At 41.0% G+C, this 25,784-nt stretch overlaps 2 long non-coding RNA genes across 2 annotated transcripts; one reads left to right on the top strand and one right to left on the bottom strand.

Moving 5' to 3' along the window:
* Positions 1 to 3,863: 3,863 nt before the first annotated feature.
* LOC122478551 lies at positions 3,864 to 5,994 on the bottom strand. Its single transcript, XR_006296088.1, has 2 exons — positions 5,015 to 5,994; positions 3,864 to 4,297 (listed from the first exon to the last, which is right to left on the bottom strand). It is a non-coding gene; the product is annotated as an uncharacterized LOC122478551 (long non-coding RNA).
* Positions 5,995 to 8,512: 2,518 nt separating this feature from the next.
* On the top strand, positions 8,513 to 11,617 carry LOC122478553. The gene is made up of 2 exons (XR_006296091.1): positions 8,513 to 11,290; positions 11,400 to 11,617. It is a non-coding gene; the product is annotated as an uncharacterized LOC122478553 (long non-coding RNA).
* The last annotated feature ends 14,167 nt before the right edge of the window (positions 11,618 to 25,784 follow it).

Genomic DNA, 25,784 nt, shown 5'->3' with positions numbered 1-25,784 from the left:
TTTGCTCTTCATGTTGTGTTTTTTTTTTTTTGAATTTAGAATGCTCCTGGCTCTTAACACAAGTCCAGTTGGTATGGTCTACTCCATCTAGTCTATCTACCTTGGTTGAGACACTTCGATTTGAACTGCTCCATTTCCACTTTAGATTTTCTCATTAGTGTTAAAGTTACCTTTCAGATAAAGTTACCTTTCAGATAACTGAACTTTTTTTATTTTATTCTTCAGTCTTTCATTCAATAGAAATGTGGGCAGAGATTTCCATTCACAGTGTTAGGGGATTTAGCTTCATCTTATATATTCCTTTTCACAATGAGATGTTTTAAATATTTTATTCCCATTTTAGATATGAGAACATGAAAGCTTAACCTACTGATGGCATTTTCATGGGATACATGTTGTTGCAAACTTCCTGGACTTTATTCCAATGTTGTATCTTCCGTATTGGATACACAGTGACATGGTGTGCTATCAGAAGGCAGAGGATAAATGCCACATTACCTGAGTCATCAATTAAAAAAAAATTAACATTTATTCATTTTTGAAAGAGACAGTGTGAGTGGTGGAGGGACAGAGAGGGAGGCATAGAATCCGAAGCAGATGCCAGGCTTTGAGATGTCAACACAGAGCCTGACATGGGGCTCAAACTTGAGGACCACAAGACCATGACCTGAGCTGAAGTCGTTAACTGACTGAGCCACCCAGGCGCCTTCCTCCCCCTCCCCCAGGTCATTGATTTTACTTTAGTTATATTATGGTATAAAAAATAAAATGTTTGAATTTTTCAAAATAAAATAAGAAACTGAAGAAATTTAAAGTTTGCTGTTCATTATGTCAATTGCATATATATATATATTTTTTTTTTTTTTTGCTCTAGGGTGTACGTACCAGCTAAGAACTTAGGTCAGCCTCATTAAAGAGATATCTGAGGGGCGCCTGGGTGGCGCAGTCGGTTAAGCGTCCAACTTCAGCCAGGTCACGATCTCGCGGTCCGTGAGTTCGAGCCCCGCATCAGGCTCTGGGCTGATGGCTTGGAGCCTGGAGCCTGTTTCCGATTCTGTGTCTCCCCCTCTCTCTGCCCCTCCCCCGTTCATGCTCTGTCTCTCTCTGTCCCAAAAATAAATAAAAAACGTTGAAAAAAAAATTAAAGAAAAAAAGAGATATCTGAAATATCAGTGGCTTCTATGAGGTAGAGGTGTTATTTATCAGGTAATGAGAAGTCAAGAGTGAGTTAGGGAGTCCAGTGTTGGCACAGGCTGTCGGGAAGCACCTTCTGCCATGGTGCTCCGCCAGCCCACATGGGTCACAAGATGGTTCCTACTCTGTATCATCATTGAATCTATATTCCAGAAATAAAGGAGCATGGAAAAGATGAAAGGATAACAGACAAGCCAGCCAAGTGTGTCCCATTTTAAATGTCTCATTGGAAGCACCCAATAAAATTTTCTTTCAAATTCGTGGGTCAGAACTGTTTCACATGGGAAATGTTAGCTACAAGGAAGGTTGGGAAAAGTAAGGGTTTTTAGCTGGACAATCGCCACACCCAATAAAATTGGTATTGTGTTAGTAAGGAAGTAAATGAGAAATAGGTATTGAGTAGGTAACAGTTGCCCACCCAAATAATTGAATGTGATGGATAGAGAAGTTTCCATTATACCTTGGAGACATGTCTGTTGGTCACCACAGAGGGCCCACCCTAAGAACTGGGCCTCATAGAAATGAAATGAGTTTTAGTTTCAAGTTTTGGGAAGGACTGATTTACAAATATATGCCATCTGGGTGGCCCTTTGCCTTGCAAAATCTATTGACTGCTACTCGAACTCACAAGCAAATGATTGATTTAACCCCCTATAAATTAAGCTTAGACTACTCATGTCTGAAATTGCTAGAGATGTTCAAGCTACGAATTCTCCATTTTCTGCTGACCTTGTGAGTGTTCTGTGTCTGCTTCTTGTTGGAGCATTTACACTAAAATTGTTCTCTTAATTTTTGAGAATTTGAATGAAAGAATTCAACTGTTGAGTGGCCTTACCTGGACCATGAAAATGCCAGATACATTTTAGTTAGGAGAACTCTGCTGTGGACAAATGGACTCAGAAGAACCTAAATTGGCTCAGTTATGGTGCTCTGAGGTCGGAGCAGCAGTGCCTCGGAAACTATTTTTGTTTCCCTTAGAAAATTAAAATCTCCAAACCAAGAGTCCCCAGGTGCTTATGAATATTCTTATTATTTAACTGCATTGTGGTCGGTGAACCCAGGCCCTGCTGATGATAGAGAGGATAGCATCTTGTTTTCAAAAATCTATTATGTTTATGTCAGAATAGAAGGAATACTTTTCAGTAAACAAGTCCCAAGATTCAGATGTTCAACACCAAACTCTGTGATGTGCTTAGACCTGCCGACTTTAGAGGAAAACAAATGCCACTTTTTTCTCTTCTCTTTTCTTTTCTTTTCTTTTCTTTTCTTTTCTTTTCTTTTTTTTCTTTTCTTTTTTCTGTTTGTTTACTTATTTTTGAGACCAAGAAAGAGAGAAAGAAACAGAGCATGAGCAGGGGAGGGCCAGAGAGAGAGGGAGGCACAGAATCTGAGGCAGGCTCCAGGCTGTGAGCTGTCAGCACAGAACCCAACATGGGGCTGGAACACACCAACCGTGAGAACATAACCTGAGCTGAAGTTGGACGCTTAACCTACTGAGACACTCAGGCACCCCGAATGTCACTCTTCATAGTGGAGGCGGGATTCGGTTACATTTCCCAGATGAAGCCCCCACTATAATCTAGTGTTTTCAATTTACCCAAATCCCACCAGAAAACATAGATTTTGAAGGGCACAGGAAATACCTGGAGTCAAAGTAGACAAAAACCATTATGAGGCTGAAAACTCCATAATTAACAGTGTAATACTTCATGTCTCACAGAAACACAGATAATTAAAATGGACCAACCACTAACAACTCAAAGGAACAAACAAGGTGAAGATGGCCTCACAGTGCCCCCTAGCAAACATCGCAAAATTCCTCTTTGTTATCGTAAATCTGGGATAAGCTATTTTGAAGCCACAGTCCAGACATTTGTTGTTCCTAATCACTATTGAAACAGTTTGAAAATTATGAAGATATATGCTGATGGGCACTTAATACTAAACAAACAAAACATAATAATATTCTTTGATTGTAATCTGCAACTACATACTTATATGACTGCTGTCCTTCTTCCTTCCATCTGTCCTTTCCATTCTTCCTTCCTTTCTTCAGTTTAAAAAAATTTTTTCCTTAGCCTATAATCTTGAATGTGAAGCACAACAAAAGTAAAAGCAAAGCTAATAAGATTTCAAAGCTGTTTTTCTCTTTTCTACAAATTCACATGTGTTAACTTGGATCATCATTCAGTTCTGCTAAGCCAACACTTTTTATATGGGACTAGCTGAATTTTACAGCCTATTCATCTTACACCTTTTAATTAAATGGCCTCTACCCGGGGCCAGGTCTTTAGTCCACTGTCTTACATAATGTATCGGCTTGCATTTTTCCTTCTGATTAAGAGTAAGAAATGGTTATAGGGAGTGAAGTAGAAATATGTGAGGATTGCAACAAGGCAAAGCAATTTCATTTTTCACCTGGATGTGTCCTGAGCTTTTCATTCAGGCCAGCTGAGCTGCTAAATGCTGTGATTGATTGCTAATTCCACTTGGTTTTCCCAGCAAAGCTGAAGGTAATGAGAGGAAGAGATTTTGTGACAACCACAAGGTGGATAGAAGCATAAAACAATAGTGTTCAATTTGGAGAAAGTCAACAGAAATGTTAAAAATTAGCCAACTCTTCTGGGTGTTATGGAAAATTGGAGAGTGGAAATAATAGGTAGATGACATGTGATTAAATATTTAATTAAGCTAAATACACGCCTCTTAATTCTGAATGTGTTCTGGAGAATTGTATTCCACCAAAGTGAAGTAGAGAAACATTTTTAAACAACTCTCTCTTGTGATTATATTTAATTGCTGACTTGATCAGGCTATAACACATCATCCAACATTACTCTCAAATCAAGTCTCGTTTCATATCGCTATTCCATGTATCAGACCCAGTTTCGCAGACGGGATGATGCTCAGGGTACGAATTTCCCCTGCTTAGTCACCATATTGACATATTAACATTTCGCCTTCTTGATTAATTTAACTGGCTTTGGAGAGGTTTACCCTGTGGCACTCAGGGACCAACATAATTGCATCATAGGCCACTCTTGTCAATGCTGATGTTCAAGAAGATAGAAATGTGATGATGCTTTTCTGGACAAGGACAACTCTGGAAGAATGGGGGAATATCCCGGATTAGATTTTGAAGCTCAGTGCTCTTTAGTTAAAGGAAACTCCTGAGTGGAGATCTAGCACCTTGTCCCATCAAGTTTAACTCCAGAAGATATTCACACAAATGCACCAATACTCCTGTTTCCAGAAGAGTATTCAAAATCACTGGAGGAATTCAAAATCACTAGATAGTGGTTAAAGAGAGATGCAGGAGTAGAAAAGGTATTTAAAAATGTTTCAAAAATTAAGAAGTGCTTTAAACTTGTGCGTATACATTTGTGAGCGCATTAACTCCAGATATAGAAAGTTGCTGCTATGGTCGTCGTGGTGTTTTCTTTCCTACTGGTATGCTTAATTAATCATATGTCTATTTCTCCTACTAGACTGTGACTCTCCCAGGACAGGAACTGAGTCGTAGGAAAACTGTATTACAAGTAGTGTACTTGCACAATGTAATTGGTACACGATTACTGATTGAATTGGATGGAATTGAATTAACTTATTACTGGTAATTGTCACTATCCCATCAGTCAGCAAGCACCGGAGGCTTGTACTAGGGAAACAAAACACTGGCTGGCCCTGGGACTAGGTATTCTGTAAAAAGAAGGTTGGTTATATGATTTTGATTAAAGCTAATACTGCTTTTTTCTAAGCATAGTAATGAGTAGTTAACTCATTACTGCATTTCCCCTCGATCCCAAAGGAAACTGGGTACCTGTTATGCAATCTTCAACATTCTAGTGCCTTCCCTTTTCCATAGCATAAAATAAGCTATCCCTACAGAGACGATTTATGAGTGTACTTTGTTTTAAACACATCTGTCTTGCAAACCAGGATTACAGGTGCTGTATTTTAGAGGGCCATTGACCTCTAAATAGTTCCAGAACACTTGACACTCAGCAACCATTTTCTTCGTGCCATAGCATGTGGTGCACTAAAAGAAAAAAAAAATCATAATTGCAAGGTTACAGCATAATCAAACAAACGGGAATGCTAACAATCAAAATAACTAAATAAAGGCACTTAACAAAAGAATTAAGAAGAAATCTTGCGAGACAGATGAAGTGGTCCATGTTGTGATGAAGAAGTGGGTTCAAAGCTGAACTCTGAATCATTAGAGAGGATTTAAATTAGGCTCTTTGTCTACTGATGTGGGGGGGCCTCACCCCTGTGGCTGCTGCTCTGAGCAATAAGCAGAGAAATAGGCTGGAGGGGAACTGAACAAACCATATACCACTAAGGCTGAGAACAAAGGGAAAGAAACTAGAAACAATGCAGAAATGCTGTCAGTGTAACTGGTAAAACCTCAAAAGACAGAGCCACTGGACCGATTTAATGGCACAAAGAGAGAGTTTCCTCTGATAACGCATTACCCAAAAGTAAAGAATGCCTTGGAGTGGAACACAGTTCATCCGTAAGCCCTCGGGATCAGAAGCATCGATAGTAATCCTTGGGGTACAGGAAAGTTATGTGATTCTTGTCATCGTGTCTGCCCCTCCACCACGCACACACACACAGACACACACACGCACACACACAGAGTTTATCTCAGGGCTGGTTTGATATTATGAATTACATTAATGAATGTTTGGATTTTAATCACCTTAGTTAGGATTATTCACCAATTTAATTAATATCTCTCAAAAATTCATCAAAATCTGAATAATACGCAACCTCTGGGCAGATGTCATACATGCAAATCCTGTAAATCCTTTACCCAATTCCTTGTGATAGAACAAACTTCTACCTTGTTTTTTTTTTTTTTTTTTAATTCATTTACAGGAAATCAAGGTGTAAATCAGGATCATTTTCTTTTTTTTTTTCTTTTTTTAAATGTTATTTTTGTTTATTTTTGAGAGAGAGAGAGAAGGCAAGTTGGGGAGGGGCAGAGAGAGAGAGGGACAGAGGATCCAAAGCGGGCTCTGCGCTGACAGCAGAAAGCCCAATTCGGGGCTCAAACTCATGAACAGTGAGATCATGACCTGAGCTGAAGATGAATGCTTAACCAACTGAGCCACCCAAGTGCCCTGTAGGATCATTTTCTTAAGCCCATGCACCATGTTTTGTCTCACAATCTTGAGTGGTATTGATAGCATAAAAAAAACCCTACATTCATATTAGTAGATTAAAACATTACAACTGGTAGTAGTTTATGTTTATTTCTTTTAAAAATTATTTTTATTTTAAAGTAATGAATTAAATGCTTTCAAGTCATATATTTCCTTTTTAAAAATTTTTAAAAATACTTTTATTTATTTTTGAGAGAGAGACATAGCACAGTGGCAAAGGGGGAGAGGGAGACACTGAATCTGAAGTAGGCTCCAGGCTCTGAGCTGCCAGCAAAGAGCCTGATGTAGGGCTCGAACCCATGAACAACAAGATCGTGAGCTGAAGTCAAATGCTTAACTGGAGGCATCCAGGCACCCCTCACGTCACATATTTTCTAAAAGTTTTTTTAATATAAATTGCAGTCCCCTCCACTTTTTCTATGTCCCAACCTTGTCCCTAAAATATTTTAATTCTTCTGGCTGTTCCTTCTACTTATCTCAATATTCTAAAATAATTGACTTGCATTACTATTTCTTCAATCTTCAATTTCAGATATTATCACTTTATTTTTGTTATGGCAATTAAGTCCACCCTGCCTCAGTCACACACATAAATAAGCATGTAGACACACACACACACACACACACACACTCACGCACACACACACACACAACCTTCCCTTTCCCTCATTCTCCCAATATAGTTTAACATTATGTTTTTAGGGGCGCCTGGGTGGCTCAGTTGGTTAAGCATCCGACTTCGGCTCAGGTCATGATCTAATGGTTCATGAGTTCAAGCCCTGGATTAGGCTTCATGCTGATAGTGGGAAGCCTGCTTGGGATTCTCTCTCTCCCTCTCTTTCTGCCCCTCCCCACTTACTCTCTCTGTCTCTCTCAAAAAAAAAATTAAACATTACTTTTTTAACAGAAAGTCAGGGATTACATTACTTAGTGTGTGTGTGTGTGTGTGTGTGTGTGTGTGTGTGTGTATATATATATATATGATAACATTTTTTTCTCTTACATTTTTCCTGTGGAATTAATTAATCATTGCCTTTCCTCCCCCTATTTTCCCAGTTTCATTTGGAATCATTACTACATTTCCCAAATATTCCAACAGATCTTTCAAATGCCTATTGGTAAATGTTTCAGTTGACTGAGCAGAATTCCTTTTTTTATTTGGCCTTGACTGTTTTCTGGAACACCTTCACTCTGCAGGTGTCTGTCCCCTGCTCTGGTTTTCCTAGGTCTCCTGTGCTGTTCAGATTCTTCCTTAGATTTCATGTCCTTCTCATTTTTCATTTTCTCTCTTGTTTTTCTGATACACATCCCACAGTAGCTTCCTAAGAGGAGGATCTAAAGAGATAAATTTAAAGAACTTGTACACCTGAAAATTAATTTATTTTCACTTCCCATTCTATTGATAATTTTCCTGAGTATAGAATTCTGGATTGAAAATACTTTCCTTCAGAGGTTAAAGGCATTACTTCCCTATTTTATAACATCCCGCATTTTTATTAAGAAATCTGATGGCAGGTGAATTCTATTTTGTTATGTTTGATAATGTTTTCCTCACGCCAAAAGCTTCTAGGACTTCCTCCTCTTCTTTACCGTTTTTAGATTTTCTGATAGGTTTAAGTAGTTTTTCGTTTTATTTTATTCATTTGCTTGATACCCGTGAGCTTTTCTAATCTGATGATGTGTGCCTTTCAGTTCTGGAGATTTTCTTGTCGAATTTATTTGGAATTGTTTTCCCTTTTATATATTTTGTTGGCCTTTCTCTAAGCACTAATGGTGAAACTCCTGGGATCATCCTTTTTCTTTTCTCATATATTCTATTCTTTTCATGTCTTTTTTTCAATTTTCTGGGCAATTCCTCCAGCTTTATTTTTTTTTTTTAAGTTTTTTTTTTTCAACGTTTTTTTTTTTTAATTTATTTTTGGGACAGAGAGAGACAGAGCATGAACGGGTGAGGGGCAGAGAGAGAGGGAGACACAGAATCGGAAACAGGCTCCAGGCTCTGAGCCATCAGCCCAGAGCCTGACGCGGGGCTCGAACTCAGGGACCGTGAGATCGTGACCTGGCTGAAGTCGGATGCTTAACCGACTGCGCCACCCAGGCGCCCCTATTTTTTAAGAAATTAATATACATGCATTAGTTTGTCTGCTTTGTGTCTATTTATTGTAAGCCCTTTTATTTCTGTTTGTTTGTTTGTTTCCCTCATTGATATTGCTTCTCCTCTCAGAGGACCTGCACCATGGCACATTTATATTTAGGTATCAATTTACACTTGGTACTCTTCTCACCTTCATGTTTGAATGACATCAATGTCAGAGCTGATAGAAGGAGGGAAAAATAAAACACAAATGTGAAGTGCTTAAAAAGAGCAAGTCAGAGCAGTGTACGTGTTGCTGAGTTATGAGTGTTCAAACTTCCCTCTTTTATGTAGTTATCACTTCTTCACATTCATAAAAATGGATTTTCCTGACAGTTTAAAAGTTAAAACATAAGAATTCATACATAATTCAAAATACATAGGAGTTTGTTACAGAATTCAGTTGCTGAAATAAGAAAAATAAAAAGAACCTAGCTGTCCCACTAATTCTACGACTAAATCATACCAAAACAAATCAAAACAGAAACATCTCCCAATGGCGGGGAAGGCAATTTTCCACCATCTTCTTGGGGACTTGAAAACACTTACGCCCTTGCCATTTCATTCCAATTCTGAGTCTTTTTTTTTTTTTTTCCCCAGAACACTAATCAACAAGCAGACTCAAAACACTAAGAGAAGGAAGACAAGGCATGATACGGGAACATCAAGCTTAGACTGGAAATTGAACTGATGGCCGTGTCTTTCTATATGTGCTGGTTTCAAGGTTCATAGCAAAAGGGTTGCCCCTGAGGTAAAGCCCAGCCATTGACTCCACCTTGTACTCGAGGAGCCACCTGGCCATAAATGCGGAGACTCCAAATGCCACACATTTATTTACTGCAGAGTGAGACCCGTGTTGCAAACTTTGTTTGGAAGTCAGCCAAACCCTGTTGTGAAATTGCCCCAGCACCAGACATACAGATCCGAGAACTCTGCCATTTCTGATGGCCACCGTAGGGACTCCACTTGGAGTAAGGTCTCACACATGCTCCGGGAAGAGCAGTGAAGGAAGTGGGTTCAGTAATCACTTTTCCAAAGACAGAGGTAGTATTTTAAACTACTCTAAAGGGCATAACCAGATTGAAATTGAGGGGAGGAAAACAAACAAACAAATACAAAAAAAATCCATTACTCTAATAATTCAGAACCAACTAGGCCACTTCCATTGTTCCCCTTCTCATTTTGGGATGAATATTCTATCTCTCATCTCTTGTTCTATTATTTTATACCCCCACCTTTTCTTCTTCTCTCCTTTTTAATACTTTTTTTTCTTTAAGCTTTTCCTCCTCTTGTTTTCTGTTTATGTCTCCCCATCTGCTCCGCCTCTCTCTCCTTGATTGATTTCCTTTATGTTTCATTCCATTGCTGCCATAACATTGATATAAAGATCCAATATAAGGATCCTCTCTCACTCTTTCCTATCTTGTTTGCTCCTGTCACTAAGGTAACAAAAGAGCTGTGCAAACAAAACACAGCATGATCTGAACCTCATAGTGTTTTCTTTTCTGATCTTGGAGAGCACCCTTCTAGAATGTGAAAGCGGTATGTATTCTGGAGTCCCTCACTTGGTGAGGAGAAATCTGGAAGATGAAAAAGGTGGGGCTTTCTTGCAGGTTTCTTGTGCAGAGCCACTCTGATTCCAGCTCCTGCCGGAATAAGAAGAAGACACATGGCAGTCCATAGAGGTTTTCCCGGAAAAGACCTATAGTCACATTGTAGCATCCCTGGAAGCAGCGGTAGTGCCATCAGGTGATGGCAGTTTGTGTGCCGGGAAATAGCTGTGTCTACATGTGCATCCATGTGCCTGTAATTCTCAGTGCTTGTGTGTGTGTGTTTGCATGTGTGTGCATATGCCCGTGTGTGTCAGTTTTGTATGCAGTTTCCCTAGATGTATATATAATCCCCTAAACCTTGCAATTAATGGTGTTGACTATCTCAATAAAAAATCCCATCACCGTTACATCATGAGTGTTTATGCAGGTAAAAGTGCATCAAACAGTACAATTGAAATGTGTTCATTATACGCCCAACACATGTCAATGTACCAGGAAAACAAATCTCTCATCACACGATATCTGTCACAGAGTCAGAGACAATAGGACCTCACCTCCTGGTAGGTCTCACGGCATGACTGGTCACAATATGTCACTCTTGCCATTTTCCTCACACAAAACACCCTTCATCTGAGGCTCCACAATGAGTCCTCCCAAGTCACTCAAGTCACATTGGGTACATTAAGGTGGAGAAAGAGAATCTCACCAGTGTGATGGGAGAATCCCCACTTACATTTGTGTCCATCTGCCAGTGGAAAGAGGGGCTTGATGTAGTGTGAAGAAGGCTTTTGCAAGTAAACAATTTAAGGTAGCTATCCTAAGACAGTATAAATATAAACAGTGCCAAATTATGATTTGAGTTCCTTTTAGAGGCTAAATCTTGTGAATTGTGAAGTACCCAACCGCTACTTTTCTCAAGGTTCCACTTGTAGTACATCACTTTTAGCCCCATCACAGAAACAAACGAACACAGCATAGTAACATATTCACATCTGAGAACAGGAAACTGAGGAATGGAGCCCCCTCCGGTCTCTCTCAAGTATGTGTAGATTCTTATTGTGATGTCAACCCTGGCCATCACGTGTGGTGACTCTGCTTTATGGCATTTATATTAGTGTCCCTGCTAAATATCAGGACTGGCCCACCAAACCTGGCTGTGGGCCTTTTTCAGGGCAAACCAAAGCTCAACATCTTCCTAAGTCCATTTTGAATGCATGAGATTTGTTGGGCAGCTGGTGAGTAGGGAGAGCGGGAAGTTGACTATGGGTAAAGTATGATGAATTGTTCTATGGTCTTCTGCTAGCAAGATGCCAACCTTACTCTCTAATTCTCTGCATTTCCCAGAAAATTGCTGTAGCAATGAAGCACAAGATGTGCCACCCAGGACAACCACATCCATAAAGAAAGGAGACCTCTTCTGGTTGCACATCAGGATGCAGCCTCTTCCTGTACCAGAGGAAGGTACCATGGAAATTTACTCACTAAGTTAAGAATAATTTTTTTTCATTCATTGTCCTGTACTACCAGAACAGTATAAAATGTCGAGGCAGGTGTTTCAGTGATTTTGAGGCTACAAATTTAAATTCCTTAAGTCAATCATAGTACAATAACTATAGAAATTAAGAAGCATTTCTATATCAACACAGGATCCACGTTGAATAGTACACAAGTGTCTAGTATCGCGTTAGCTACCTTTTGAACAGAGCTCAATATCGATCTCCCTGTGAAAGAGTGTTTCCAGATTTTTTGACAATAGTAGACATGATTGACAAAGGTTCACTTAACATAAGGTTAAGGGAAATGTTGAGGTTGTTTTCGGTTAACGTGTGTCCCTAGGAAAGTCATCTCAGTCATCCATGACAGTACCATGCATGACAGGTACTCTACAAACAGGAGAGATCAGGGATTGTTTGAGTGGTGCCAGGAAATCACCTATCTTTCCTCATATTTGAGAACAGTATAATTGTGGAGGTTGTCAGAAGAATGGAAATGGAGTATATCTGGGAAGGGAGGAGGAAGGGGAACACGAAGTGTGAGTTGCAAGGAGGGACCTAGGCAAAGTCCTGCACAGTCATGGGGACAGTGAGCGCCTGGAGGATGGGCAGGATGACACAGGCTTCATTCCTCATCATGGAGATAACCTGAGATGGTACAAATGAGTGTTAGATAGGAGACGCACTCCTCCCCTGAAGTTTCAAGGGCTTGAGGTCTGGAGGACTCAGAACTGAAGACCCATCACCCTTTAGCCAGGATCCATCATTCCAAGAGCAGAGGGCCACAGGTTCTCACCTCCACTAACTCTTCCCTGCCCTTTTCAACAGCCACCCAAACATGGTTGATGCCCTGTCCAAAGGAAGGCAACTCCAAGGATGGCAAGGATTCAGACAAAAGGAGCAATGTGCTGCCTGTAATTCATCTCCTCCTCCGTGTCTTGCACAAACTCTCTTCTGCCATCCATAAGCAACGCTTTGGAGCCCTCCCCATTCAATCCTTTTATAATCCCCATGCTGATATACCTGGCTTCATGCAGGCAGTGATGACTTGCATATGTAGCTTGTATGCAACCTCTCTGCAGAACCCCTCAGTCCCTTTCTTAGTGTCCCTCTGGACACTTAGTGTCAGCATGTTACTGCAGCACGAAGTCTGGAGAAAATGTCCCAAATGGCCCAAAAGGGAGGGGGTGAAGGAGTCAGCAGGGCTGAGCCCAACTTGTTGGACCTGTCTCAGGAAGTGGGGATCTACCTGGGTTCTGTCACTGTGTGTTTCCTGCCTGAATGGATCTTTTCATGCTAGCTTCAGTTCTTCCCTCCATCTCTCAAGAAGCACCCCTTCGCTCAACTTACGATTAAAAGCAGAGTAAGCAGGTTTGCTGTCACCAGAGGAGCAAATGCAAATGTGGTGAGTTTGTCATGAAAAGGGTAAGGAAACCTGGGCACACATTCTCCATCTCTGCATAGTTTACATGGCAATTCAGGAAACCCAGCCAAAACCTGGGATGCTGCCAGGGCTTGTGACCACAAAGAGGAGACAAGATTAATGCCATAATCCCTGTAGACCCTGAAGGATATCCTGAGCACATTCCCCAAGGAACCTCAATCTAATCTATACAAGGCCATGAAATCCTGGGCTATCATTCCACCAGCAGCTGCTGAACTTCGAAGGAGTGCTGTGGTTGCCAGTAAGGGACCTGGGGGGGGGGGGCAGGAATCCAGGAGACATACGCACTGTATTCTAGGAGAAGAGAGCCCCAGGAGTTGTTCATCATCTCACTCTGCAGGACCCAGCCCTGTCCTGCCATCCTGCTCAAGTGATCCAAGAGCTTCCCCTGGACATCACTAGTGGGGATGAGACATTGGGCATTTTTTGATCATCCCCTTCAAACATCCAGGAGTTGAGGGAACATGACAGAGTCCCTGAAGCTCATGTGAGGAGGACCCCTCAACTCGCCTAGCTGTGCATCACTGGGAGCACTGAGTAGATGCAGTCTCAATGGGGAGGGGGTTTGTAGGATCCCTACCTGATTGGGAGACTGCAATGTCCTCGGGTCCCCTAAACCTCCAGTAATGCTGTGGGAGATACGGGGTCACCTCAGAGTACCACTTCCAAGTATGAGTTTCAGGATCTGTAGATGCTGCCTCATCTGTAGTCAAGTCGATCAGGGAAGTCCACAGTGTCTGTTCCCCACACAGTCACATCAGTGTGTAAAGTCATATCCACGTGAGATAGGAGCAAATATCACCACCACGTGTCCCACAACACTCACATGTGCCAGGGTCCTTGACAGAGCAGGGGATGTTGACAGCCCTCAAATAGAGTATGAATAGGACATCAAGCAGTGGAAGGACTCAGCAGTCAAAAAATTAGGGCAATCAGGGAAGGGGCCCGAAGACCCTGGGATGTAGCCTTCATTCAGCCCAGGGCCCAAACGTGGAAGGTTCTCTTCCTTCATGCCAGCCATGGATTCTATAGGGAAACTTCCACTCCAAGACCTCAAAAGGCATGTTCCAAAATAAACCCTAGACCAGTTGTCAGATCTGCCCGAAACAGCATGCCACACAAGCTCATAGAGCTCCACCTAATGTTTTCTGCAGCTGCAAAAGAAAATAGCTGGACCATGTCCACGATGCTCCAGATGCCACAGAAGATTTCAGAAAAAGTGAACCAGGAGTGCCCTCGGTCCCCAGCCAACAGCTTTGAAGGTGGCCTAGAAGAACCAGATGAAGACAATACCTAAATAAAATTGGAAAAGAAACAATGCTGGAGGAACTCCTCTCCTGCACCTGAATCTTCTGGGCCATACAAATAGAAGATGTTTGGGGTTGCAATGAGCAGAGAAGACTGTGACTCCTGGGGACAAGGGGACCCAGCAAGATGGCCACCACACCCTGGTTGGTTTTCCAGGCACCGCTGATGACTGACACTATGAGGAGGAAGCAGCACTCCAGACCATCAATAGTGCCCTGTGGGGTGAGTGTGTGCCCATCTGGAAGCATGGGGCTGAGCAGCTTTCCAGGGTTTCCCCTTGCCTGCTGCAGGGCTGCTCCTGCTCCTGCTGTCTCTCCAGTCCCCAGCGGGAATGTGCAGAAGGAGAGATGCAGGAAAATGCAAGTCTGCCATGGTCAATGACCACCCTGGAATGCGCTTTAGGGGCAACCTGGCTGTATCCTTTGTGTCAAAGGACACCTGACTCAACTGGACCCCTCTCCTCCCTGATATATCTGCTTCCAGACATCTCTTCACACTCACTGTCCTCAGCCCCTTACACCCAGATGGCTCCTGCTGACTTCCAGATACAAAGCCAAGCCAGCAAGTCTTGGGCAGCACCACACAGGTAGCTTTTGTTGATTCATCACCTATTACTTCTCCCTTGGGCACAGACACCAGTACCCAGCCAGGCTTTGCTGTCACCCAGCTAGATTTCCCTGTGGCACAACCCCTGGATCACTCCTATTGCCTCCATGCAGAAGACTGTGACCAGTGCTGGGCTGAACGTTGCCAGCAGCACCACAAAACAGGCCCACTTCAGTCTGGGGGTTTCGGAAGCACCAATAGGTTTAGGGAGGAGAGGCTGCCTCATATCTGAACTCTAACTGTGGAGCACTCATCACCAGAACATTACCACGCGTGGCCCCAAGTATCACACTGCAATTTGGGACCTGAACACTTAGGACCCCCTCGCCAGAGACTCCAGTGGCAACCACGAGACCCAACATTAAGGAATACCATGAATTTGGAGACATTATTACCCGACGCTCACATTCCCAGTGCCTTGTTCACCAGAGTCCCCAGACATAAAGCTGGGGGCCCAGCACCACTGTCTGGAAGACTCTCTTTAGAGCTGTTTGTCCAGCGTCTACTCTTAGCATCCCTGCCCCAGTGGTAACCACAGTGAGGAACGCCTTACCAAGAGTACCCATCATTACCTGTCCAGGGCTTGCTTAGACACAAAATGCTGAGTTATGCACCATGACCTTTCTCTCCAGGGAAGCACCCACTTCCTTGGGTCTAAGAGTAGAATGCTGGCCTTGAGAACCACTGTCCTTAGAATTTTCCAATGTCCACCTTCCTCTCAGGCTGGACCACAGGTGAGCCTTGTTTCCATTTGAAATGCATCTCTACCACTGACCTCTGTGGCCCTGGAGCAAACTAGAGGTCCACAGCACAGCATGCTTGGAAGTGGGTGGTTTGAGGCTGCTGTTCAATTTTTGTTGTTGGAGCCCTCAGCATAGTAGACAGAGAACCAGGTTCCCTTTTCTCACAGTCCTGGATCTGGAACTCTCCCGCGGCCTATATTGCACTCCTGCCCTCTGCCTGTGTTCTTCCCAGGACCCTCGTAACTTCTCCATATTTGTCATAAAGCCTGCCTCTTGTTCATCTGCAGAATTCTCCTGTGAGTGTGCTCTGTAGATCAAGTGTGGAAAATCATGAGGGGCAACATGAGAGAAAGACCCGATTCAAATTTCCTGAGACTCAACTAATGGATTAGAGAAAGTAGCAATCCTTGATGGTTAGGATGGACACCTGAGTTTTAAAAGTGTGGTTGGAGTTTAAGGATAACACTTGGAATATACCAAAAGCGCAAGGGAGGAATAAACAAGGACAGTCATCCATGCTTGTTGAAATTGCTACCACTAAAACACCACTCTGATGAATCTCTTCTACCATTACTAGTTGTCACCAGGAGTCCACATTAAATTACTCAAGAGTCCAAGACTAAAAGCCTCCTCTATGTAACAGTTTCATTTTTTAAACATTGTTGCTTGAAAGTCCTAGGCATATCACCTATGTACACCTTTCATCTACATACTGTGGGCCTGGTGGGAAGCATTCTTGCCAGGGAAAAGAAGGAAAACTTTGATTCTAGCCTGCCACATATGCCCATGCGATTTGTGACATCCTGATTTGAATATCAGGACTCTCTCTGTTCCTCTCCTCCTTTCTGCAACTTTAGGGATGAAAGGGAGCCATTCGAGCAGGAACCAAACTAAAATTAGTCAGGTTTTTAATAAAAAAGAAGAAATACTTCTAATTTGTGGTCTGATATGTATATAGCTGAGACATCATCACTCCCGTGCTCACCACAAGAGAAATGCAGAACAACCTGAAAATAAACAATTCCTAAAATTTACAGAGAACTGATCTCACAGGGCAAACTATCATTGTAATAATTGGAGAATTATTGGAGAATAATTGGAGAATAGGTGAATACAGAAGAGTCAGAGATTCAGGAGCAGAGGCTTCTGCAGGAGCAGAGATCTGGGCTGCAACACTTCCACTCTGAATGATGAATTTCTGAAGGCTCAGTGTGCACAAGCTGCAAAGGGCAAATTTCCAGGGGCCCAGAGGGTGGGGCCTCCACACTTCCATGGTTTACCTCCAGTACCCCTCCACATTCTCAAGGTGAAAGTCAAAGAAAAATCCTTCAAACTTTGGACCAGGGAGAAGAGAATCAACCATTCCAAAACACACCCAGTGCCCTCTGTTCCCTTTAAGGAAGCCTTCATTCAAAGAAAGTGTCTCAGCAGAGCAATCACCTTGGGTGCGACAGGAGCATAAGTGGCCTGGGGAAAGGGAATGCCCAAATCTAGTCACTCCAGTTCCCATGCAGAGGAAGGGACTCAACTCCCTCTTGAATTCTCTCACCCCATGGGAAGGAGGATTCTGAGAAGCACTGTCACTGTCAAATCCCAAGGACACAGGCTCACTGAAAGACTGAGGTCTCATCATAGAACAATACGCCCCCTCCCCTATACATTTCTGCTGCATGAATAGGGATTTAAAAAATCCTGTATCAAAAGGGGATTTTACCTGAAGAACTCCAAGTCTCAGATGTTATTGAAGATGTATCAAAGGAAACCCAAAGCACACAGGAGAGACAAAATAAATAACAGCAAAAATCCTTCAAATAAACAAACAAGCAAACAAAAAACAAAGGAAATGGTAGCTTAGATATCTATCCTAGCAGCGAACTGAGAACATAGTTTAACTCCTAGAATATAAAAAATTCAGTTAGAGACCAACTTATTTGAGTTGTTTTTGCCCAACACCTTATGTTCAGCTTTTAATAAAAAAAATTACAATGCTTATTAAAAGTCAAAAGGCAACAGTTTGAAGAGATAGAGCAAGCACCATAATCAGATTCAGATTATGACAAAGAGTAGGGAGTTATTAGGCTATGGATTTAACATATAATTAAAACCTTAAGGGCTGCAATGGGAAAGGTGTAATTAGCCATGTGAGCAGAGAGATGGAAATTCTACTGAATGTAAAGTAAATGGTGGGAATAAACACTATATTAGAAATGAAGAATACTTTAGATATGCTCATGGATGGCTGGGGACAGGAATGAAGAAAGGATCTGTGAGTTGAAGCCATGCCACTGGAATCTTTACAAACTAAAGAAGAAAATAATGACAGAAGGAAATGTAAAGGAACATCCAGGAACTATAGGACATTGTAAAAATTGTAACATCTGTATAAAGAAAACAGGAAAGGAAGGATGGGAGGGAGTGAGGAATGTGGCAGGAAGGAAGGAAGGAAGGAAGGGGCACAGAAAATATTTCAAGCAATTAGGGCTGACAAATTCAACATGTATGAAAACCACAGATCCAGGAATGTCAGAGCAAGAGAAATACCAAGTGATCAATACCTTTGTAAAGCATTTGCAAAGGGCAGTAAATCAAGACAAAAAGGAAAAAAAAAAAGCTTGAAAGGAGACAGAGGGGAAAAAAGTCCTATGTGTAGAAGAACCAGTATGAGTTATTCTGGATTTATCTTCAACAACCATGCAAGCAGGAAGAGAGTGGGATTAAAGTGTAGAAAGAAAAAATTAGATGAATTCTGAATCAAATACATTTCTCCTTCAATACCGCTGCAGACATAAAGTCTTTCTAATATAAATAGAAGTTGGAATTGCCAACATTAAATGTTCCTTACAAGGTATCTTAAAGAGGGTATTCAGAGGGAAGAATAACATATATGTCAGCAACTTGACTCCACACAAAGAAAGGGTTTTAGAGAAAGGAAGAAATGAAGGTAAAATTGTCCTTAGGGTCTTATTTTTCTTCTTTTAAGCTGATTTAAAGACTCATTTCTTAATATAATAATTGCAAAAATAATTTTGATGATAGTTTATAAATAATGAAAATATATAACAAATTTTGTTCAGTGATGGGATAGAGGAATTGAAAGAATTCTCTTTTAAAAGTACTTGTTGCCCTAACCATGAAGAAATAGTGTCGCTGGATGAAGAAGGAGGAGGGAGAGAAGGAGGAAAAAAAGGAGAAGAAAAAGAAGCAGCAGCAGCAGGAAGAGAAATTTCACACGTTTTCCTCTAAATGGAAATGAAAACATACAACTCCTGAAAGTGTGTGTGAAATGAAGTGAAAGCAGTTTTTAAGAAGAAATTCACTGCACTGAAGGCATGTATTAGAAAGAAGACTGATCTGCACCAATAATCTTAGGAAAAGAAGAACAACATAAACCCAAAGCAAACAGAAGAAAGAAGTAACAATTACTGTAGAAGTTCAATGAAGTTAAAAATGGGAAGACAATAGAAAAATCAAGAGAACAAAGCTAGGTCTTAGAAATGAAATGAGAACAAACAAAAATTAGTAATAAATAAAAACTTGGTCGGGGAAATGACATATTCCCTGATGAAATCTGTCGGATCTATGCCAAAGCTGAACATACTCGAAATTTCCCCCTTTCCCACGTGAACTTTAGTTTCTACAACCACACTGCAGACATGGATATGTGATAATGCTTAAATAACTTTTGAGTAGGACTCCAGTATCTATACATTAGACCTCACTAAAAGGTAAAACTTTAGTGATTCAAAGGACACCCCACACTCTAGAGAAAACTTTACAGTTCATAGAGCTAATGAGAAACATTGTTAGTGTACATTACAGCTCATTTATAAGAAGATAAGGAACTCCATTTAAACATGGACAAATGATGGGGCGCCTGGTGGCGCAGTTGGTTAAGCGTCTGACTTCAGCCAGGTCACGATCTCGCGGTCCGTGAGTTCGAGCCCCGCGTCGGGCTGTGGGATGGCTCAGAGCCTGTAGCCTGTTTCCGATTCTGTGTCTCCCTCTCTCTCTGCCCCTCCCCCGTTCATGCTCTGTCTCTCTCTGTCCCAAAAATAAATAAACGTTGAAAAAAAAAATTTAAACATGGACAAATGAGTGCCAAAGACTGTTCTCTGCAGAAGGTATTCAGAACACCATTAAGGACAGGAAAATGTGTCCAACAACCCTCGTCATCAAAAGCCCAGAAACCAAAACCACCATATATCCTTTCATAGCCACAGTATAGCTATAACCAAAAAGACATGCTGAGACTGTCAGTGAAACGATGGAGAAATTGAAACCCTCTCACCTGGCTGGGTGGAATGGAAAATTGTAGTCACACTGGAAAACAGTCTTGCAGGTATTCAAATAGGGACATAGGGACTTAACTTTGGACCCAGCAATTGCACTTCTCTAAACAAATGAAAGATATGTCCACACAAAAACTTGTCTATGAATGTTCACAGAAGCTTTATTCACAATAACCCCAAAGTGCTAACAGCAGCAAATGTTCATCAACTGAGGCATGAATAAACTGTCCTGTATCTGCACAATGAAATACTATTCAGCAAAGAGGGAATGAAGTGCTGACCTATGTTACAACACAGGCAGACCTTTTCAAAGGTTCAGAATTTTATAAAACATTTTTAATAGTCTTTGTGAAAATATAGAGCCTCTCAAACTTCTAGAATCAACTTTATCTTATACAGTGCACATTTTTTCATTGTAGACTACCAGCAGATTACTTATGCAATACAGAAACACATGACTTGTTTGTTTTCATGTCAGAATTTTTTTCTTGCCTGCACCAGAATTTGGAGTTCTATGAAGACAAGATTGTATATTTGACACTGTCATCCTCATAAACAGTCCAGTTTCTGAAGTAGTGGAAGGTACCATGAAACAGACATTACTCAGTGAAAATTTGATAAATGAGTGAATAACGTGATTTAGGTGCTCCTACTCATGCATGGCACGTTCACACCATTGATTCCTCAGTCCGATTTTCCCTTGAGGATCAGAAAGATGTTATAGACTTTCTCCCTCATTCTTCCAGGTGTATATGTGTGTAGACAACCCAAAATGTTGCAGGCAACATCCTATGTTTTAGAGACCCCTTGAATACCATGTCTCACCCATTCAACTTAAACAGACCTCAGGGATATAATAAATGTTTTGACCAACGAGGAAAAAGGAACTGATCTGAAAACAGGCCAGAACTCATCTTAGAGTTCCTACATTCTCCCTACGTTAGCATTCTTGCAGGTGTAACTTACAAAACAGAAACTCTATGTTAATCATTGTCCTAGCACTTTCTTTTAAAAGACCATTCATATAGAGCAAAGAGTAGATGTCTGCAGAGTCCAATTCCAAATGGATCTCTGAGTGGAAGTGCTTTGTCTTTGCAGGAATGACCATATGTACCCATTGCTGTTCTAAGATGGAACTGGAAATGGGACCCTTTCCAGTTCTGCAATGGTCTTTCACTTTCTCAGTCCTGGAGATATCTATCTTGGCGGGATGGGGTAGGATTTGCTAACACAGTCCAATATAGGGAATGAACCACTGCTTGAGTCACAGAAATGTTAGGGATTTCCCGTCCAGGTACCCCCAATTCTCCAGGACTGGCACAATTATTGAAGATGATGTTAACTTACAATTCTCTTTGAAGTTGTGGTGAAAGTCCTAAATGAAAATTTCACAATCATAGAATTAATGAAGCATTGGAGTTTCATCACAGAGCATGTGTTCATTTTTATTCACATTATCATTCATTCTTGTCATGTATCTAGGTATCCGAACACTAATATCATAGTTAACACACATCATATCGGGTTCTACATTTTCAGTTAACATTCAAAGTTATCTCCTAATGGGGCACCTGGGGGGCTAGGTCGGTTAAGTGGCCGACTTCAGCACAGCTTGTGAGTTCGAGCCCCGCGTCAGACTCTGTGCTGACGGCTCAGGGCCTGGATAGAGCCTGCTTCAGATTCTGTGTCTCCCTCTGTCTCTGCCCCTCCCCCTGGTTATGCTCTGTCTCTTAGAAATAAATAAATGTTATTTTTTTTAAAAATATGTCAATCTATAGTCTTCTGACTTTTATCATCCCTATTGAAAGGTCATATCTATTGTACCTTTGAAGATTATTGGTCTTTGGTCTATAGCTGTATTTTTAAAAATTTCTCTGCCTTAATTCTCAGTTCTCCAAGGATAGATATGAATAGGGAGCCTAAAGATTAGAGAAGAGACATCTTTGGGAATCATTAGCATAAAGGGGAAAAGTAGGAGTAATGAGGGGTGAATGTTAGGGACAGTATGAAAAGGAGTAAAGAAAAGGGAAGCTAGGAGATGGAAAGGAAAGAGAAATATATTTAGAAGACAATAAATAAAAGATGGAACCCATAATTGACAAAATGATCAGAGAAGGAGGAAGAGGTTAAGGGTGTCTACTATCTGAGATGCAAGGGAAGAGAGTCACAAAGAAGGGGTCAACAATGTCATGAAAGATAGGGTTCAGTTACATGTCTATAGAGTGCATTGTTTACATGTGGAAAAACAGAAATCACTGGCAAAATTACCTGCTGTTAAATTTAATGTATCAGCTTCCTTTGCTTTGGTAACAAATTACCACAGACTTAGTGGCTTAAAACAATGCCAATTTGTTATGTTACAATTTTAGAGGTAAGAAGCTCGAATTTCAGGGGTGTCTGGGTGGCTCAGATGGTTAAGCATCCGGCTTTGGCTCAGATCATGATCTCACGGCTCCCGGGTTCAAGCCTTGCCTTGGCCTTTGTGCTGACAGTTCAGAGCCTGGAGCACGCATCAGATTCTGTGTGTCCCTCTCTCTCTGCCCCTCCCGCTCATGTTCTCTCTCTCTCTCTCTCTCTCTCTCTCTCTCTCTCTCTCCCTCATTCGTTTGAAATAAACAACAAAAAAAATAGGGGCACCTGGGTGACTCAGTCGATTAAGCTTCCAAATTTGGCTCAGGTCATGATTTCATAGTTCCTGAGTTCCACCCCCACATTGGGCTCTATGTGGACAGCTCAGAGCCTGGAGCCTGCTTCAGACTCTGTGTATCCCTCTCTCTCTGCCCCCCTCCCGCTCACACACTCTCTCTCTCTCTCAAAAATAAACATTAAAAAACTGTTAAAATTTTTGAGTTCTAATTTCAAAGTGTGAGCAGTGTGACATTCCTTCTGGTGGCTCTGGGGAGAATCTGTTCCCTTGTCTTTTCAGTTTCTAGAAGTCATCTGCATTCTTTGGCTTGTGGCTCCTTCCTCCATCTTCAAGGCCAGGAGCATGGCATCTTCAAACCTGTCTCTCTTTAACCTGTTTCCATCACCATGTCTCATCTGACTCTAACCCTTCATATTTCCTCTTTTAAGGACCTCTATGATTATGTTGGGCCCACTTAAATAATCCAGCATAATCTTTTCATCTCAAAATCCTTAACTACATAGGAGCAAAGTCACTTTTTCCATGTAAGGTAACATATTCACAGGTTCTAGGAAGTAGGACATGAACTTCTTTGGAGGATCCTTATTCTATCTCCCATAATCATGTCACACGACCCGTTATCTGTGTCTCAATTTCCTTATTTGTAAGACAGGTAAAATTATACTGATCACACTTTGCTACTGAAATAATTCATTTCCATTAAACTGAACCCTGATTCACAGTAGACAGGCATTAATAAACAGTGGTGAAAAGGGAGTTTTCATTTCTTTGCCACTGGTGGGAGAAGGTTAAAGGAGGCAGAGTATGAATTAGGAAGCATGTCAAGGCAAATCTCCTGGCAGAGGAAGTAGTGAGTATGTTCAGGACAGGGTTCCCCAGCAGCTGAGGAAAGGGGAAATTACTGTTTTGAAAGATAAGCCACATATTCCCTAGCAATATTTCAAATGTCTTTCAGCAAACTGTCCTCCAAGAAAGAAAATTAGCAAAACAAAAACCAGAACACACACACACACACACACACACACACACACACACACACACACCAAAACTCACAGGGAAAAAAAAAAACCAAGAGAGAAATAAACCCACATGTAATCACACGGGAATGTGCAGTCCCCTGATCCCCAGAGGCCAGGCCTTCTAAGATGAACCTAAGAATTGCTGGGCAAAAGTGAGTAAAAGTAAGGAAGTCAATATTCTCTTTCTGTACATGATTTTGGTTTCCATTTCAAGTATCAATTTCACATGAGCAGCTCTAGTCCTCTGTTGCAGAACACCTAAATTGGTTGAAATAAGTATTAGTGGAAGAAAGGGGGCTATGGGCTGGGACTGAAGAGACATGGACTCTGGTTCCATTGAATTAGTGAATAATTTTAATCAAGTTGTTTTCTTCTTTCTGGGCCTCAGTTTTTCCCTGTATACATCAAGAACTAGACTGAGCTAACAATGCCATAAACTCTTTCATTAGTGGATCTTGATTTTATGCTCTTGTCCTCTCCATCCCTCAGAGATCTCCCTTTCATGACTTTGACATTACTTCCTTACTAGTAACTCCCAAATCATGCTATCTTCTCATTAGTAATCAGAATTATAGCTTCAGCTATCCACTAGTCATTTCTACTTGGTCATTTTGCCACACCTCACACTCAACATGACAAAACCTTCATTATTCCTTTCTTAAAATTTTAATTCTAGTATAGTTAACATACAGTGTTATATTAGTTTCAAGTGTACAATATAGTCATTCAACAATTCTATACATTACTCAGTGCTTATCATGATAAGTGTACACTTTAATTTTTTTTAATTGTTTAATTTTGAGGGAGGGGAACAGAGAGAGGAGACACAGAATATGAAGCAGGCTCTAAACTATGAGCTGTCAGCACAGAGCCTGATGCAGGGCTCAAACCCATAAGCCATGAGATCCTGACCTGAGCCAAAGTCAGACTGAGCCACAAAGGCAACCCTTGAGAAGACTGATACCCCTTGATAAGCATTCACTTAATCCCTTTCATATATTTCACCCATCCCCCCATCCACCTTCCTCTGATAACCGTTAGTTTATTATGTACAGTTAAAAGTCTGCTTTTTCGTTCAGGAGTTTATATCTAGGCTTTCCATCCACTCCATTGATCTTTGTATCTATTTTTGTGCCAGTACCACAACTATTTTGATTACTATAGCTTTGTACTACTATACCTTAATATTGGAGACTGTGGCACCTCCAGTTTTCCTTTTTCAAGACTGCTTTGGCTATTCAGAGTCTTATCTGGTTCCAAACAAATTTTGGATTGTTGGTTCTAGTTCTGTGAATAATACTGTTAGGTCTTTTCATAGAGATCGTATTAAACCTGCAAATTGCCTTGGGTCGTGTAGACATTTTAACAATATTTGTTCTTCTAATCCATGAGCAGGAAATATCTTTCCATTTGTGTCATCTGTAAATTCTTTCATCAACGTTCTGTACTTTTTAGAGCACAGGTCTTTCCCTCTTTTGTTTATTCCTAAGGATTTTATTATTTTTAGTGCAAATGTGAAAGGCATTTCTTTCTTAATTTCTCTTTCTGCTACTTCATTATTAGTGTATAGGAATGCAACAGATTTCTGTGCATTGATTTTTTATCCTGTGAACTTACCAAATCTATTGTTCAATTTCCCTGGTTTGTTTTGTTTTGTTTTGTTTTGTTTTGTTTTGTTTTGTTTTGTTTTCCTGGAGTCGTTAGGGTTTTCTATATATAGTATCATGTCATCTGCAAACAATGCAAGTTTGACTTCCTTCTTACCAATCTGATTTTTATTTTTTTCTCTTTTCTGACTGCTGAGTGTGGGACTTCCAGCACTATGTTGAATAAAAATAGTGAGAGTAGATATCCTTGTCTTGTTCCTGACCTTGGGAGGAAAGCTCTCCGTTTCCGCCCACTGAGTATGATGTTAACTGAGTTTTTCATATAAGGCCTTATTATATTGAGTTATGTTCCCTTTAAACCTACTTCGTTGAGTGTTTTTATCATAAATGAATGTTGTACTTTGTGAAATGCTTTTTCTACATCTATTGAAATGATCATATGGTTTTTATCCTTTCTCCTACTGATGTGATGTATCACACTGATTGATTTACGAATAATGACCACCCTTACCTCCCAGGAATAAATGCCACTTGATCATGGTGAATGAGTTTTTAGTGTATTGTTGGATTCAA

The sequence above is a fragment of the Prionailurus bengalensis genome, unplaced genomic scaffold (assembly GCF_016509475.1).
Source record: "Prionailurus bengalensis isolate Pbe53 unplaced genomic scaffold, Fcat_Pben_1.1_paternal_pri Un_scaffold_89, whole genome shotgun sequence".
NCBI lineage: Eukaryota > Metazoa > Chordata > Mammalia > Carnivora > Felidae > Prionailurus > Prionailurus bengalensis.
The sequence above is the reverse complement of the archived record's forward strand: the minus strand, read 5'-3'. Positions and strand labels throughout refer to the sequence as shown.